We start from the raw sequence: 16976 nt of genomic DNA, 5'->3' as shown, positions 1-16976 counted from the left end.
AGGAGTGACAGTTCTGCTATTCTCATCTATAAGAATGCTGTTTCTGTGTTTTTTCTTGGAAGTATTCATTTGTAATGTAACCTTCACGCAGAGGTTCCCTTCATGCTGTGTACACTGGACAAAGCTGCATGTGTTGCATGTTATCATTTATTATTTTTTATCTGAGAAGATAAAGTACCATTTGTTTAGCCTCATCTTTATTACTTTTAAGGTGGTCTTTTTGCTGTGTAATGTGTGAGAAAAACGGAAACGAGTCTGAATTGTGGAAGTGTCTTCTACACCCCCTCCATCCCCCTGTGTTTGTAAACTAAAGCCCTTGCAGGAAACAGAGGGTAATAGGGTTAGAGTTCAGCTGTGCCTCTTTAAGGGATCCTCTCCTCGGGACAGAGGGCTGCTAAACGATCGTGGGAAAGGGGGAGGAGCTTCAGCAAAATCTGCCACCTCTTCACTCCATCCCACAAACTTGCTAGACCTGAGGGAGCAAAACTTTTAAATAGGTAGTTAGCAAACCTAAACCAAAAAACACATGTTCTTGCAGACATTAGAGTATTCCTATTTAAAAATATCAGTCCAAACCATCAAGAGAAAATAATGAAGACAGACAGACAGATAGATAGATAGACATTTGTGACAACTAGGGATTCATTCATTCATTCTATATCAGTACTATCTACATCCATGCACCCCAGAGGTCATGACCCTTACCTCTTTACCCTCCAGGGTCACAGTGGCCAGTTGGCGATTGAGACATCTCAAGGCACAGGTGCAAGCAGCTATAAATGGTTCACTGCTTGATTCTCATTCTCAGCCTAAAAAGGCACAGGTGCAAATGAATGAAAAAATCACCAGAGAAAGTCTGATAACAGTAATAAAGTTGATTGGGGTGGGCCAGATATGCAGTTTCTTTCCCTTTACTGAGGACTTCCTGGAAGATGCGATCATTTGCTTATTGGTACATTTGCAAATACTCATACAGATACACTACCGTTCAAAAGTTTGCAGTCAGTTATATTTTTATTAATATTTTTATTCAGCAAGGATGCATTAAATTGATCAAAAGTGACAATAAAGACTTTGACATTGTAACAAAAGCTTTCTATTTAAAATAAACGCTTTTAAACGTTCTATTCATCAAAGAATCATGAAAGAAAATGTATCACGGTTTTCACAGGATATTAAGCATCACAGTTGTTTTCAACATTTATAATAATAAGAAATGTTTCTTTAGCAGCAAATCATCAAATTAGAATGATTTCTGAAGGATCATGTGACACTGAAGACTGGAGTAATGATGCTGAAAATTCAGCTTTGATCACAGCGATAAATTACATTTGAACATATTCAATTCAAATAGAAAACAGTTTTTTTTTTAATGGTAACAATATTTCAGTTTTGACTCCAAACTTCTGAATGATTGATCTGTACAGTACACTTATACTGTAAATGGTCTAATATCATAGGTATTTATATTCATATATTTAAATTTATGTTTAAAAATGTCCATTCAGTTCATATATATATATATATATACACTCTAAAAATTGCTGGGTTCAACCCAACTTTGGGTCAAATACAGACAAACTCAGCCGTTGGGTTAAATTTTTAAATGACATTTTTAACTCAACGTTTGGGTTTGTCCATATTTGACCCAAAGTTGGGTTAAAACAACCCAGCATTTTTTAGAGTGTATATATATATATATATATATTATTTTATATTTTTTGTATTTTTTTCATATTTATAAAAATGTGAATTCTGGTTCATACCTACATCTGTTTTACTCCACATGAACAATGTTTCCTATCACATGAACTGCATAACTGTTCAAAAGATCTTCAGTGTTCTCCTCTGATACTCACACTACATCTCTCTGATGTCTGCTGTGCTGCACAGTGATCCAGAAGAAACATCTTCATCCAGTGGGAGATGAAGAGATTGACAGATCGAGGGAAAGAGATGGTCCAAGAGGAAACAAGAGAGAGACATAGAGCAGCAGAGATGTGGACAAGCATGCTGATCTACACATTCTAGGCAGTTGTCATGGAGACAGCACTGCCTCCTTGGCCTGGCTGCTCTTCGTGATGTTTTTGTGAGAATGGCTAAGTGTTCCTTCGTGTGCGTGTGCGCGTGTGTGTGTGTGTGTGTGTGTCACTGGGATCATAATGTCATACTGTTAGCATTGTAGTACACTTTGCATTGATAGACATGATCAGTGTTACAACGTGCAAGTTTATATTCTGTGAACTACTTGTTATTTATGACTATCTGTGGCTGTGCTGTCTTATATAAAAGCTATTTGTAACTCAGTGCAGCTGCGGTCTTTCATTATCATTACTGGGGCTAATGCTCCCATCTCTCTGTCTCTAATTTCGCCTAAATAAATCCGAAAAAGGCTGTTGTCAAAGGAATATTTTGTTTATGTCTGTGAAGCTCCAATAAAACACAATAAGAGTCTTTCTAAGCCACTTGATAGTTTTCCCTAGTGACAAATAAATATACTAAAATTAATTTGAAATACATTTATTTTATGCTAAGTATAATACAAATACATTTACATATTTATAAAGGGGATGTCTAAGGCAATTTCATGCATTCTGTCATATTTACAATTTTAAAGAGTTGGCTTTTCATGATAAACATACATGGCCAAAGTTTCAAAAAACGAGTTGGACGTAGTATTTCTGTGCCAAATAGCCTACACTCCTTCAGGATTCGTAAAAGGCTGCGTTCGTGGCCCTGTCCCAAATAGCACCCTAAGCACTCGTGGTCTTTCGTGACGTAATGCCGCTTTGACTGTCGGGAAGAAGTCTGCTGCGGAGCTCGCATCAGTGCGGGCTCGGCAATAGTGCGCATCGAGGGCGCATATCGACCGCAAAGGGGGCTCTTGTGAGCACCCTTCTGAGGCCTAAAATGACAAATGGGACACCCTGGTCTCGCGGACTTAACGGACACGCGCACGCAGCAGCCATTGTAAGTTCAAAAGACCGAAAGTGCATAATAAGTGTGCCATTTGGGACAGGGCCTAAAATGGTCATGCCCTTCACTCACTAACTTCCCTCTGTCTTACGTTGCATGAGTGCCCACTACTGGTGGAACCTTTGCAATAGGCTAAGCCCTTGATCACTAGAAACCACTATGGGGTTGATTTATTTATTTATTTATTTCCATTACGAAATTGTTTAATGCAGCATTTTATATGTATAGGTGTGTTTGAGTTATTTAATTTTATTTAAAATATATATATATATGTCACAATCGTGTTGCATTGTGGTATTTGGAGCTGCCTGAAGTGTACATATGAAGTAGACTCGCTCCCTCGGTCAAAATCGAGGGAGCGAGGGTCTGTCCATATAAACTACCCTCGTCCACTTCCTGAAGGCACTTCAAAATGGCAGGCAAGGATTCCCCCGAGGGGAAGTGCTTAGGGAAGTTCGCAAGTGCGTGTCTAAAATTGGACTGGAATGCATCCCGAGTTTCGGATTATTATTATTTTTTTAGGATGGCCCTGTATGACGTCATAAAGTGTGGAATTCCTTGTATGGGCACTTCTCCCGGAAGAGCGCACGCGCGCACACACACACATCAACCAGAGAGACCAAGAGCACGTGTCCATCAACATGCTTGGTTCATTGCTCGAGAAAGTTTTGACATTTTGTTTTTAGACCACGAAATCGACAATGTCACCAAGAAGTGTGTATTTGGGGGGGGGGGGGGGGGGGGGGGGGCATGCTATTTCATGCACTGAGTTTTTTACACTGTTAAAGAGTTGGATTCCCATGCTAAACATGGACAAAGTTTCAAAAATTAAATTGTACGTTTGAAGGAGTATTTCTGTGGCAAAAATACTCTTTCCGGTTTGTCACAAGTTTCGGAAAGTTTTTTTCGAGTATGGGCATGTGTGACGTCAGATGGGGCGGAATTTCCTTATACAGGTCCCAAGGGCACTTCTCCCGGAAGGGCGCGCGCGCACCCGTAGACCTGGGGTGCGTTTCCCGTACAACTATGTAGCTCGCTGCTTAACTACCATAATACGATGCATCGTTGGAGAAATCAACTAGCTAGTCACGACTGTTTCCCGAAACCGTATGTCGCAAAGTATCGTTCAACCACGTTGGTTTATGACGTGTTGGACTAATAACTTATTTTAATTAATCTGTTTGAGATCGAATTAACGCTAGATTTTGTCATATAAGTTACAGACATGGCATCTGAAGACCATTTCTAATTTTTCTCAGTTATTTTCCTTTATTACCAGACTCAATATTTGGCTCGTTCTTACATAGTAGAGCACGTTCACACATGCGCAGTCTTCAAAAACGGTGCTTTAAATCTCTTGACAAACTAAAATACGTAAATTACATTTGTATGTGTTATAAATCAATAACACGGGTTGTACTGAATGTCAGCTTGCTTATTTTGCTAAAGATAAGGATTTATTCAGTCTACATCTCATGTAAATTAGAAAATATGCTTCTAACCACAGCTCGAGAGCTGTCGTTCCAACCACACAAGTTTGCGATGCTGTTTGCGAACGTTCGTTGGAACGATGGTTTCGGGAAACACCAAATCGTTGAACTATGCTGATAACGATGGTACTTGCGACCATAGTTGGCTAACGATGCTTTTGGGAAACGCACCCCAGGGCAAGAGAGCGAAAGCACAAGCAGTACGCCCATCAAAGCACTGTGCTCGCTGCAGTCACAGGACTTTGTTTGTTCCCTGCATTTCGACGATGATTGTTTTATAAACAAGGCCCAGTTCGACGCCGGATTTGCAGATCATCTAAAGCTTAAGGATGGAGCAGTCCCAACGATAAAGGTTCACGGTCGTGCGTTGGAACCGCAGGCGGTGGGTAAAACTGCTTCAAATGTCTGTGTGTTGTTAGCTATCGGCGCGTAAGCTCCGCCCACACGGCCCGCCCCCAGCCGCTCGGTTTTTTTCCGGAAAGACTCGGTCCAGCCTATCTTTCTTTTATAAATATAATAAAACTAAAGACTTTTTGGAGATATGAAGGATGCAATTCTATATAGGTACTCAAGATTAACATGAGATTGACTGAAACTGAGTGTTTCACCCCCCCCTTTAAACCACTCTGTGCTCGTCACTCATTAGCTCCGCCCACGGCACGTCTTCCAGGAGCTCGACTGTTTTCGGAAAGAATCGATACAGCTGTATCTGTCTTTTATAAATCTGATAAAACTAAAGACTCCGGAGATATGAAGGGTGCAATAGTACTTTATAGGTACTAAAGATTAACATGAGATTGGCAGAAACTGTGTGTGTTATGTGCCCTTTAATATACCCTGCAATTGTACTGTTGGAATACTAAGTTCGTATTGGAACATGAACCAAGCTAAATTGGAACAAGTAATGTTGTACTTAATGCACTTTAGTTATCCGAAAATAGTGCTGAAGTTCAACTAAAGATATACTTAGTATTGTGATTAGTGACTGTGCTAAAATGGAACTATTGCACGTACAATTTAGGTAGACTTCAAATATCTTGCATTTAAAGAATGATATTTTACAGTGAGCATACTGTCCTTACTAATAGTGATATTAAAACACATTTTAGGCTTAATATTAAGAAATGTGCATTGTGCAATAAAGAAGTACTCCAAATAGAGTTTAATTATAATATTTATATAAGTAAGTCGCAAGCGATATGTCAGTATGTACATTTATTTGTAGTATACTTAGTATATGAAATAAATGTATTTTAAATACATTTTGGGATAGTTTTTTTTTTTTTTTTTTTACAAGGGAAGTCTCACCATGTAAGCTATTTCAAATCTGAGAACGATGCAATGATTTTTAGATGCTATGTAGGGGGTGGGCGATATGGCAAAAATATCATATCACGATTTTTTTCAGGAAAATCACGATTCACGATTTGATCACGATTCCCTTTCATGTTTCCACGATTCCCTATTCTGCAAGTGACTGAGCATTACAGCCAAACTAATGTCTCTATTTTAAAAACAAAACCTTAGGTACAAAATATGAAATAAAAAAGAATGGCAGACATTTAGGCCAAAGTGGCGAAGATAAAAATCTTTGTCATTATTTTCTTTGTTATTAAAAATTAAGAACAAAGATACACATTACACATGCATAACTTAAAATACAAATCATCATTTACTCCCTCAAGCTGTTTCAAATCTGAATAAGTCTCAAAATAACAAAAATCTTAAGCTTGTGACGGAAATGCCACACACCATTCCATATTTGGTACATCAGCTCCCAAAGCAATAATTACAGGTGATATTGTTGGTACTACAGCTATCAATTCGAGCCTGAATCTGATCCGGAAAATGCAGATGACCAAGCTGATCGATCAACTTTGCCAGCGCGACTGGACCAGATCGTATCAGATTGGTCATGTTTTATTTCATTGGGGACATAATTACTGATTATAATGACTTATACTGTCTTTTTACGTATTGCGCCGCGCTACGGGTGTGAGAACACTATGTAAACATAAAACCATGTTTGCATTTGTGATCATAGAAACGACATAGCTACTCACTGCTCAAAACTCACGTTTGAATAGTCAGTAGCAAATTCTTAAAATATGAATACATACTTATAGGCTGTGTGAGTCAGAAGCGCCAGACTGTTATTTAGAATCAGCCTTTGTGCACAGCCGGCCTTGTACTCTCCCAGGCTCTCTAAACAGTCCTCCGAAAAATGCGCAACACACAGTCGAATATTTTGGTTGTACTGAACAGTGTTGTAAATAAAGCTTAACCACTTTTTTCTAGTTGTGTCCTCTTTTAGAAGGCCAAACAAAGTAGTTTGGCTTTCGCAACGAAAAACACAGCGTCTCCACGACATGGCGGACATGGCCGGCCATAATAATTTTTTTTTTTTAAACAATAATAATAATACAGCAAGAATCAAAGTTACGCCTTCATTTGGGCGGTGTTATGAAATTCTGCCCCCACACACTGACATAGATTTTCTTGTATGCACAAACAGCTACATAACACACTAAAGAAAAAGGAAAACAAGAAATCGCATCATATGACCCCTTTAAGCTGTGCCAAGCTATTATTTATAAAGATTACATTATTGTATTTGAAGCATACAATAATGATGCCATTAGCACACTTTACTTGGATTGCAATGCATTTTAAAATCACAAAAAGTATGACCTCAGTGTTATCAGTATAATATTAATGTATGTTCAACACTCTTATACAGTGTAATTGAAATGCAATTGTAATGTCACCAAAATACATTTGAAGTTTATACTGAGTAAAATCTGCATTGCTGCATGCTAAATTAAAGGGATGGTTCGGGGTAAAATCAACCTAGGGTCCTTTGCACCATGATCTCGAGCTAACCCCCCCCCCCCCCCCCCCCCAGAAGCCTTTTTTCCCTTGGTCGAACATTATTAAAGTTAGACCTTATTTAGCAAAATCAGCCGAATGGCTTAGTGCAGGCACTACCGGATCCAAGGATGTATCTCGTAAATTACCCCACTAATAAAGCCCGGAATGGTACCAAACTTATACAGTAGTAAAAATAGGTTCTGTACTCATAAAACGATGCATTGGAAAGTTTGTAAGTACATCAGGAGTTCATTTAAATAACACTTGCCTGACGGCTCATGCTACTGCTAACCCGGACGTCGACGTCACTTCAGTGGTTTGGGAAAAGCACGTAAAAGTCCTGGCAGAAAGCGATGCATGAGGATGTAGAATATGGGGGATGTAGAATATGGTCTTGAAGAATAAATGCTTAATATGTGCTTTAAAAGTACCAATTAATAGCCAATATCCTAGTATTATGCATGCTAATAAGCATCTAGATGCTTTATTTTGCTTTTGAAATTAGTTGCTAAAAAGATCTTCTGACATAAATATTATCTTTATTTTTAGATATGTCATCAAGGCAAAAGTGAAAGTTTTATTCACGATAGCTTTGGTGACATTATACGTGGTGACTGGATACCTGTTTGGAATATATAAATGCAAGTGAAAATTTGAATCAGATTGCAAAGTTTAGGCATCATAGAAACAGAACTTTCAGAATCTGAACATTGAGTTGAATCTGAGTTGAACATTATTTTATATTATTATTTTGTGCCGGTTCTTTTTAATGAACCATTTGATCTGATTCACAAATAAGACTGAACAATTCACTCAACTCACTGATTCAATGATCTGACACTAAAGTTCTCAAGTAAGTTAATGCAGCTGTGGGCACTATATGGAAAAGACCTGTGTGGAGATTATTAGAAGGATATGAAGGTGAGTAAATCATAAATATATATATATATATTTTTGTATTGAACTATAAAAGGAAATGAATGAAATTGAGATAAAATGACACAAGGTTGGGGGTTATAAAGGCTGAGAGGAAATCTGGCTTCAACTGTTTGGCATCAACCCTTCTTCCTGTGTCAGCGGCCGCCCGTTCATATGTGTCTGTCTCTGGTTTGTCACGTTTCTCATGAGCAACAAGAGAAAATATGTGTGTGTGTGTGTGTGTGTGTGTGTGTGTGTGTGTGTGTTTGTGCGTGTGTCAGCACTGAAGTACGTTAACTAGGCCTACATGAAATAACCACCAAAACGATTTCTGACCACTCAGAATAGTGTTAGAGATCAAAACACTCTGACCACAAATTAAGCAGACCTGGATCCAATGTGGATGTCCACTATCCTATATATATATTTATATTTCAGCAATAAGAGAATGAAACATGCCACACAACAGAAAGTTTTGTTTTCAGGGTACTCAGTCGGATGGATATGGATTGAAATGACACATCACAGTAAATTGTGACTCATGAACAGTGTGGATTCAATAAGAATTATAAGATCCTAAAACAACCATCATGGTGACATTATGATGAGAATAAGATGGATTTGGTTAGTCAGAGTGCTTTGATATGCATCCATTATTTCCATGTCCCCATGGAACATCTTGAAACCAGTCTGGCTTGTAGTCAGACAGCATGTGTGGGGCCACTATTTGGGAAAAAACTTGACTAATATCCACATTAGTTCCATTACAAATGGTGTGGATCCCCATTGCATGAATGACCATTGAGATAAATTAATCTCAAACCTAGTCAATATTTTTAATATTAAGTTTGGTTTCACTTTATTTTGATGGTCCCTTTAACACATTCTGTTGACTATAAGTAATGATGCACCTACATGTCTACTAACTCTCATTAGAGTGTTAGTAGCGTATTAGTAGACTGCTGGTAGGGTAAGGGTTAGAATAATAAGATGACATGCAATTGCAAAGTTACTTGTAGTCAGTAGAATGTCTGTTGGAGGACCATACAAATAAAGCTGAGAGAAAATAATGATATGGAGTGTATAGGGAAAATGGAAGTATTTGCTTTCACCTCAGAAGGTTTTGTTGGTTTGACAGCAGTACAGCTGACTTCTGTCTGCCCTGGTGAAATACTGAGACACCAGGCAGAAGCAACTGGAGAGGTCATGAGATTTTAACAGCGCGTATACATTTGTTTACTTGAGCATGACACTGAACCATAAACTCCTCTAGTAGGACTGTCTCTGGAATTGGTCTTTGAGTGGATTTTGATTAAACTAGCCACTATGGAAAAGTAATTGTTTTAATTATTTTGCCTTTAGCCTTTATTTGATATAACATTGAGAGCAGATAGGAAGCAATGGGAACAGGATAAGGAAAGCATCTCAAGCCTGGACATGAACCCAATTCACCCAAAGCGTTATTGTGCCATACTGTATTTTAGAGAGCTGTCCTCAAGGCAATGGCTGCAAAAGTAAAGTGCAGTTATGTCATGTTATTTAATTATTTAATTTTATTTGTTTTTATTTCTTTATTTTGTTTTTCTTAACATTAATTTAGTTTTTAATTTTCCACCCTCTCTCTGAGCCTCAAAATATAATAGGCTGTCCAACGTCTGGGCCAGGGGCTCCGAAAGCCATTTGGGCTCCGAAAGGTGAGAATCTCAGTGATCTGACTCATTTAAAACACAATAGAGAAAACAGGACTGGCCGGAGTCTCTAGCTAGAAACTGACCCTACTTAAAATCAAAGTCTTAACTTTTAATGTTGAAACCTAAATTAAACATTTAATAAACTTGTAATACAACAAAGGTAGTACACATATTTAAGGATAGTTAAAAATAAACCATGCAGCCACTCTTTTTCTTATGTTAGGATCTTTCAGAAGGATATTATGGAGCAGCAGGTGCTCCACACAGGCTTGACTGACTTTACCACATTTTACTCTTGGCGTTTAGCAATAATAGTATCTGTTAGTGGTCATATGTGACTGTTTTTGACGTCAGAAATCAAGTATTTTGGAATGAGATGTTTTTGTAGCTTATATTAAATAGAGCTTTTTCCGAGTGAAAGTTTTGAGTCAAGGTATGTTTTCATAGTACAGTGAACTATTTTTAAAGATGAAGGAAAGTTTTATTCCTCGATATATGGCTATTTAAACGTATTTTTCTAACTCTTCTTAAATCTCAGACCTGACACTCTAAATAACCAGACAAAAGCTTTGCCCTTCACATTATTTGGGAGTCACTTTACTCACAGCTAGGCAGCGCCAGGTGTTTTTTCTTTTTATCATTTACATAAGGTTGACCAAACTTGAATGAGAAGGTTACTGAGAAGGTTACAAAAAGACAAGAAAGGACGGATATTTCTTTATCATTAAAACCAGGTGCACTGCACACAGACACACGCTCACACAAACAGATTTTCCACTAGTTTGAGTAGATGACATCTTCCTTAACTATTTAAAGCACTCAGTGGCCAAGGTTACTCATCAAGGATTCATACTGAAATGGGAGATTTGAAGTCTCTAATGAGTGCTTTAATTAGAGCTATAGGCACCAAAAAACAATATTTAGTGAGATCTTCCCTGTAGGCCATGGATGGAAGTCCTAAGAACAGTTTCTAAAACTAAAAATCTTTGCATGGAAATGTTTTGCGTGCTCATGTTGTTGTTGTTCTTTTTCTTATTATTTCTTCTTCTTCTTCTTCTTCTTCTTCTTATTATTATTATTAATAAAAAAATGGAGATTTAAAATAGAATGAAAAGGGTCTGTCTTCAGGACAACACAATATCTATTGTGGGGTGGCTTTTCAAATTAGTCTGTGGTTGACCATAATGAAACCATCTTTTTTCTTGATATACTTTAAAATCATTTAAAGTAATAAAAATGTAGATTATGTGATGTAGATTTCACAAGAGAGAGAGAGGTTGAATTGCTTCTTTTTTAACCCCAAAGGAGGACAGGGTTGAGGGATGAGGAGAAAGAGAGTTTGAGGATTGTATTGAATTTAAACTTTTAGAGTTCATTGAACATGGAGAGGGCTATTGGCCCTCAGCCTTTGCTCATTAGGTGGAGGGGATGCATTCAAGGGCTGGAGGACAGGGGAAAGTGATAAAGAGGGCAAGAGAAAGCGACAGAGATGGAGTGGATGGGACAGGGTAAGAAGTAGTGTCTCCTTTTTTGTTCTGGTGTTCATCAGTTATGCTCTACAAATTCTCCACAAACTTGTCTTGTTTACCACATTTTCTTTCTTTCTTTCTTACTTACTTTCTTTCTTTCTTTTACTTACTTCCTTGCACTGGCACACCTATTTATCTAGGTCATGCCGTTGTTTTAAAATGTTCCTTCGTCGAAGCAGAGACCAGGAGACGTTGGGATATCTTTCAAGCAGGATTCTTTATTGAGAACTCGCTGTGCGTCGCTGTAGTCATCCAAGTCTAAACTAATAGCTCAGCACAGTAGAGTTTATACCTTTCAAGAGGGAGGGATTTACATAGAGGTGGAGACACTCTGAACAAAGCATGCAAATGAAATACCAGAGTCAGCCCGTTACCGGAATTTCCCCATCCCTGATCTCATCAGCATAACAGTGTCATTCAAATGCATAGATGTTAATCCAATCAGTTTATATACTATTGTATTGGCACCTAGATTTAACATTTAATAAATTTGTAGTCCAACACTGTCTACAGAACATCAAGCTCTCTGCTGAGGCAACAGCTTTGTTCAATCCAAAAACAATGAGAGCAAATAACATTAAAACAGCTGTGGTAAAATGTTTCCCTATCGGTCAGTCTTTTCGATGTTGTGATGACACTAGGGGTCGCACTTGGGAGCCCCAAACACCTCTGAGACTTTGAGAAAAGGCCAATGAGAATTGCCAAGTGGAATTTGCTTATGCCACTCCCCCAGACATACAGGTATGAAAGGAGATAGCGTGCATCTACTTATTCAGATTTGTTCTTCAGAGCCAAGCAGTTGTCTACATAATTGCTCCTTCCATTCACCTCACGATTGATCTGCTGGTGTTACGGTGCATTGCAGTGGTCTTTCCCTCACTCATGGATAAGTGCAGAGAGCTTCCACTGGGCACTTCAGCGATCCTCTAAAAGAGCAAAACTGGTGGAAAGTGTATTTTCAAAGATGACTTTCTGTCTGTGTGTTTCTTGATGGATTCGATACTTCTCATCCTCAGATGGCCATGCTCTGTTTAACGTGTTTGGGTCGTACCCACACTGAGACAGAGTTTCTGGATGGCTCATGTCCTCACTGCGAGAACATAACCATGGCAATGTTGCTGTCACAGCTCTGTTTTCTGGTCACAGAGATAGTTACATCCGTTGTTCCCCATCTCAGACTTTCTGCTATGCACAAGGCCGTGGCAGTAAGTGATGAGGGCAATATGGGGACAACAATGGGAGTATTCCCGGCAGGTCAATCCCACAGGCCTCCCATTCCTCGTCACACTGTTTTCGCCCAGTTGAGTTCTTGGATGAATTAGGTGTTTTGTCTCATGGCAAACTTAATTTCTCATTCTGGGCTCAAGATGAGGATGAATTGCATATGCAGCTCACAGCTGCGCCCGGCCCCAGAGCCTTTCTTCACGGAAGGTGCATGAAAAGCTGGCAAAGTCACAGAAGGCACCTTTTATTGCCAAGTACGGCTTTGCAAGCTCTTCCAGCCTTACTACCATCGATGGTGGGGCAGACAGGGGGTATACTGAGGTTCCACAGGTGGAGCATTTATGCCTGCAAAACGCCACCACTTTTTGGAATCGTCCGATTCCTGCCCAGGGCCTGCAAGTTCACTTCGTCTCTGATGGCGAAGGCTTAGAGTGCCGCTGGATAGGCTGCATCTGCCCTGCATGCCATGACCATCCTGCAAGTCCATCAGGCCAAGGCACTAAAAGAGTTGCACAAGGGTAGTTCTGAGCTGGGATTGATGCAGAAACTGTGCTCGACGACCGACTTTCAAGATCATGGTGCAGGCTTTCGGCCAGGTGATGTCCACCTGGGTCCACCTGGTGAGGTCCTGGAGGGTCTCTCTTGCTTATCCTTGCTAAGGTGCGGGACACAGACAAAGTTCCCATCTCGCATGGTGGCCTCTTTGACGCCACTATCGAGGACCAGCTTCTCGGCAGTCAAGAACCAGACAGAAGCAATAAAACATATTTTTCCTCGACGTGACTCCACCGCTACCTGCAGGCCACAGAGCAACCCAGCCTGCCCAGAAACCTGCAGTGGACCACAAGGAGCCTAATCCAGAGCCCAGCCAGTCATTACCCCAATACACGGACATTAAGCCAGAGCCAACTGGGTCCAAAGGAGCCTCAAATATCCTGTCGGATACTCAAGGAACTTCAAAATGTAATTTAGGTGCCTCAAAGCTCTTTCCCCTATAGTAGGGTTACTGGAGGAGCATTGACAAACTTTGAGGTTCTTGCTGGAACTTATGGGATCCTTTAAGCACTTTGTATTTAGTTCAGAGGTTCTGGAGTCACCTTTTCATTACTATGAGACCTTGAAGTGCTTTGGGGGAAAATAGAGGAACTTGAATGCGATAAAAGGGTTATTGGAAGATCTTTTAACATTTAAGTGGTTCCTGGAAGATCTCTTATGTTAAAGCCAGCATCTGGAGGAACCCAATGGTTCAGTGAGGCCATAAGATTATTAGTATCCTATTATTATTATTATTACTACAGGCTATTAAGTTTGATTCAGTATAAATACCCAGGTGAAAAAGACTAAATGTATTAAAAATGTACTTGAGTGTGTTTTTAGTAGACCTACAATACAAATATACTTTAATGCATTTTAAATACATTTAACAGTAGCCTACATCTTTTTCACTTGGGTAGCTTACATTTATTTAGTATAGGCCTATTTTATTAAGTAATTTAAACCTTAAACAACAACACTAAATTCTGTCACGAAACTGCTGCTATTCCTCTGCTGTCGTCGCTTCAGTGATCCTCGCGCTGCTCGCGCGCAACAAAGCTCAGCTGATCGACGTCATCGGGTTTGAAAGTAACGGCTCTCCTCATCAAAGCGTCCGCCGTTTGTTCGGCTCTCAGTTAGAGGTTTGTAAACTCGCCAAATAAATATACATACAGAGTCTACTCACTATATATTCAAACACACATATAAACACACATATATATAAACTAAATTTATTATACATTACTACGTTTTTACAGTGTTTACCACTAATTTATTGCACAGTATCTGGTATGAAGGTCTTAGCCGCGATGCTAACTAACTGTTACGTTGATCTAACGTAATGATCAAATGGAAATTATTGACTTATTGTCTTAGATTGATTTAGTCATTCAATTCAACATATTCTGTACAACTGTGTCTTCAAATTGCTGATATAGCCTAACTAATTTAGCTGATTCCTGCTGTCTTTATTGGCGTTTGTTATGAATAACAAAAGCAGGTTAACTTTACTTACTACATGTTCCCTCATTCTCTCACATACCATTTTAAAGCCATTTACTGGTCAATAAATATTATGTTGTGAATAATCAGCTTTGTTCTTTTGTTTCCCCAGAACAACCATTACATTTCTAAAATAATCTGAACATTTCAGTGGCAACATTGAATTACAGTAAGTTACCTGCACCACATGCAAGTACTTTATTACTATGAACTTTAGCTGTGTGAAATTGTATTGTTTGACTGTGTACTTGTGTTTTTTAATCAGTTATTCTCTGAAAATCTTCCCTCATGCTCTCAAATCTCATTCATGTTACTCAGAAAAATAATATCACAGGTTTGGTTCACAAATAATGCTATGCTATGCTTTATCATTTGCATTTGAATATAAGACATTTTAACTCTGAATTATAACTTCAAGTTTAGTCTTTTTCGACAAAAAAAAAAAGCTATTATATGGCTTCAGAAGACTTACAACACAACCCATAACACATGAGTTGTGAACTCATTGATTATTTTTAGGATCTTTTCTGGGACATTTTTGGAGCTTAACCATTTTTACATAAATTGTTGCATTGAATTGAGCTAGACAAGTGTACATAAGAATGGTTTCATGAATGATTTACACAATTTTTTTCTGCTTGTGTTTCATGCAGTGAAAGCGGACGGTGACTGGGGTTGCATTATGCCTGAGATCTGCTTTTGGGTTCCACAGAAAGAAAGTCAAACAGGTTTGGAACGTCACAAGGCTGAGGAAATTATTTCAATTTCACAACTATCACTTTAATAACATTACTAACAGTACATTTTGTACTTTGCAGGGACCTCGGTAAGCTGAAATACACGTTTGAACAAGAATAAAAATCCTCCTGTAGACCTGCAAATCACTGAAGTGCCTGGACCATCCACCAGAAAAGAGGAAAAACACACGGAAAACAAATCTGCTGTACCTTTTCACTTTTCTAACTCTTTAAGTACCTCACACCAACTTTGCCCCATAGTGACATTTTTGACCACAAACGAAATTGCTGATTGTGTGGATTCTTATTGAAATGACTGTAATTCACCAGTGAACATTCACAGAACAACAGATCATTTTACTGCACCTTAATACTGTTTCCAGGTCGAAGCCTCTACTTCTACTTCCTCTATCTTGTTTCATGAGAATACTCAACAACCATTTATGAACACTATTGATTTAAGTCACACATTTAAGCTTTTCAAAAGCCATAGTGTACATTACAGTCTCCAGTCTAACGGCATCCCAGACTTCAACACTTTATGATTCAAAATAGCTGAATAACTAACCATCAGAGATTTCAATATAGAGATAAAGGTTAGGATAATAATTTTCAGGAATATTACAGCACAATGAGTGTATATTAGCACTGTTTGTTGTTTGTTTTTGGCATCTGATAGAGCTTTTGGACTTACCATCGGACTGAAACACAAATGTTTTAAAGTTAAGTAAAGATGGACATTTTTAATTGGTCAAAATGTAATTTTTTTACATTGATTTATTTCGTGGAACATATGTGTTTCCATGCATTTTGTTGAGATGTCTTTTCTTGTTTATCTATTGTATATACATGGTTGATTATTCATGTTGCTTATGTATTGTACTATTTTTTTTGTGTATTCATTGATATTAATCTATAGTTAGCTTTTTCTTCCCATGTGCATGGAAGTGTATGTATAAAAATGAATATCAAATATGTAATAAACAATTCTTATTTTGTATTTGGTTCAATTTGTTTATTATAATAGAAGTCAAAGGTAACCACAGTAACAACGTGAAATTAAATATTTAAAAAAAAAATTAATTTGGTTCCTGGAGGCACCCAAAGTGGTTCCACACAGTGCCTAATATAAGAGTTCCTCAGAGAACCGGCCCTTTTTAAAGGGTGCCTAGAGGATCTACAGATGGTTCCGCCGGTGTGGCGAAGTGAAGAACCCCAAAAGGTTCCTCCAGGCACCTTTTATTTTTACAGTGTGGGTGCTCACGACTGCCGCAATGAACGAGCCAGAGCCTGAGACGAGGACTGAGCCTACCATCGCCACGACATCACCCTGGTCAGATGTCGCCCGGCCTGTACCACGGTCTTAGGAGCCGTCCGCTCCGCCCCTTCGGCTCCGTCTGGCTCGCCTTCCCTCCAGCTTCGCCTTGGTCCTCGTTCCGGTGTACTACACTCCGGTGTAGTAATATGTTCTGTTGGTGTTTAATTTCATTTTCATGGACTTTG

The 16976-nt window shown here is 38.8% G+C and overlaps 1 long non-coding RNA gene across 1 annotated transcript; it reads left to right on the top strand.

Annotated features, from left to right (window-relative positions):
* The first annotated feature begins 14599 nt into the window (after positions 1–14599).
* LOC307156243 lies at positions 14600–15851 on the top strand. Its single transcript, XR_013820683.1, has 3 exons — positions 14600–14905; positions 15390–15464; positions 15555–15851. It is a non-coding gene; the product is annotated as an uncharacterized lncRNA (long non-coding RNA).
* Positions 15852–16976: the final 1125 nt, after the last annotated feature.

Source organism: Squalius cephalus (assembly GCF_949319135.1).
Source record: "Squalius cephalus genome assembly, chromosome: 3".
NCBI classification, from domain to species: domain Eukaryota; kingdom Metazoa; phylum Chordata; class Actinopteri; order Cypriniformes; family Leuciscidae; genus Squalius; species Squalius cephalus.
Note: the sequence above shows the minus strand (reverse complement) of the source record. Positions and strands in the feature narration are given on the sequence as shown.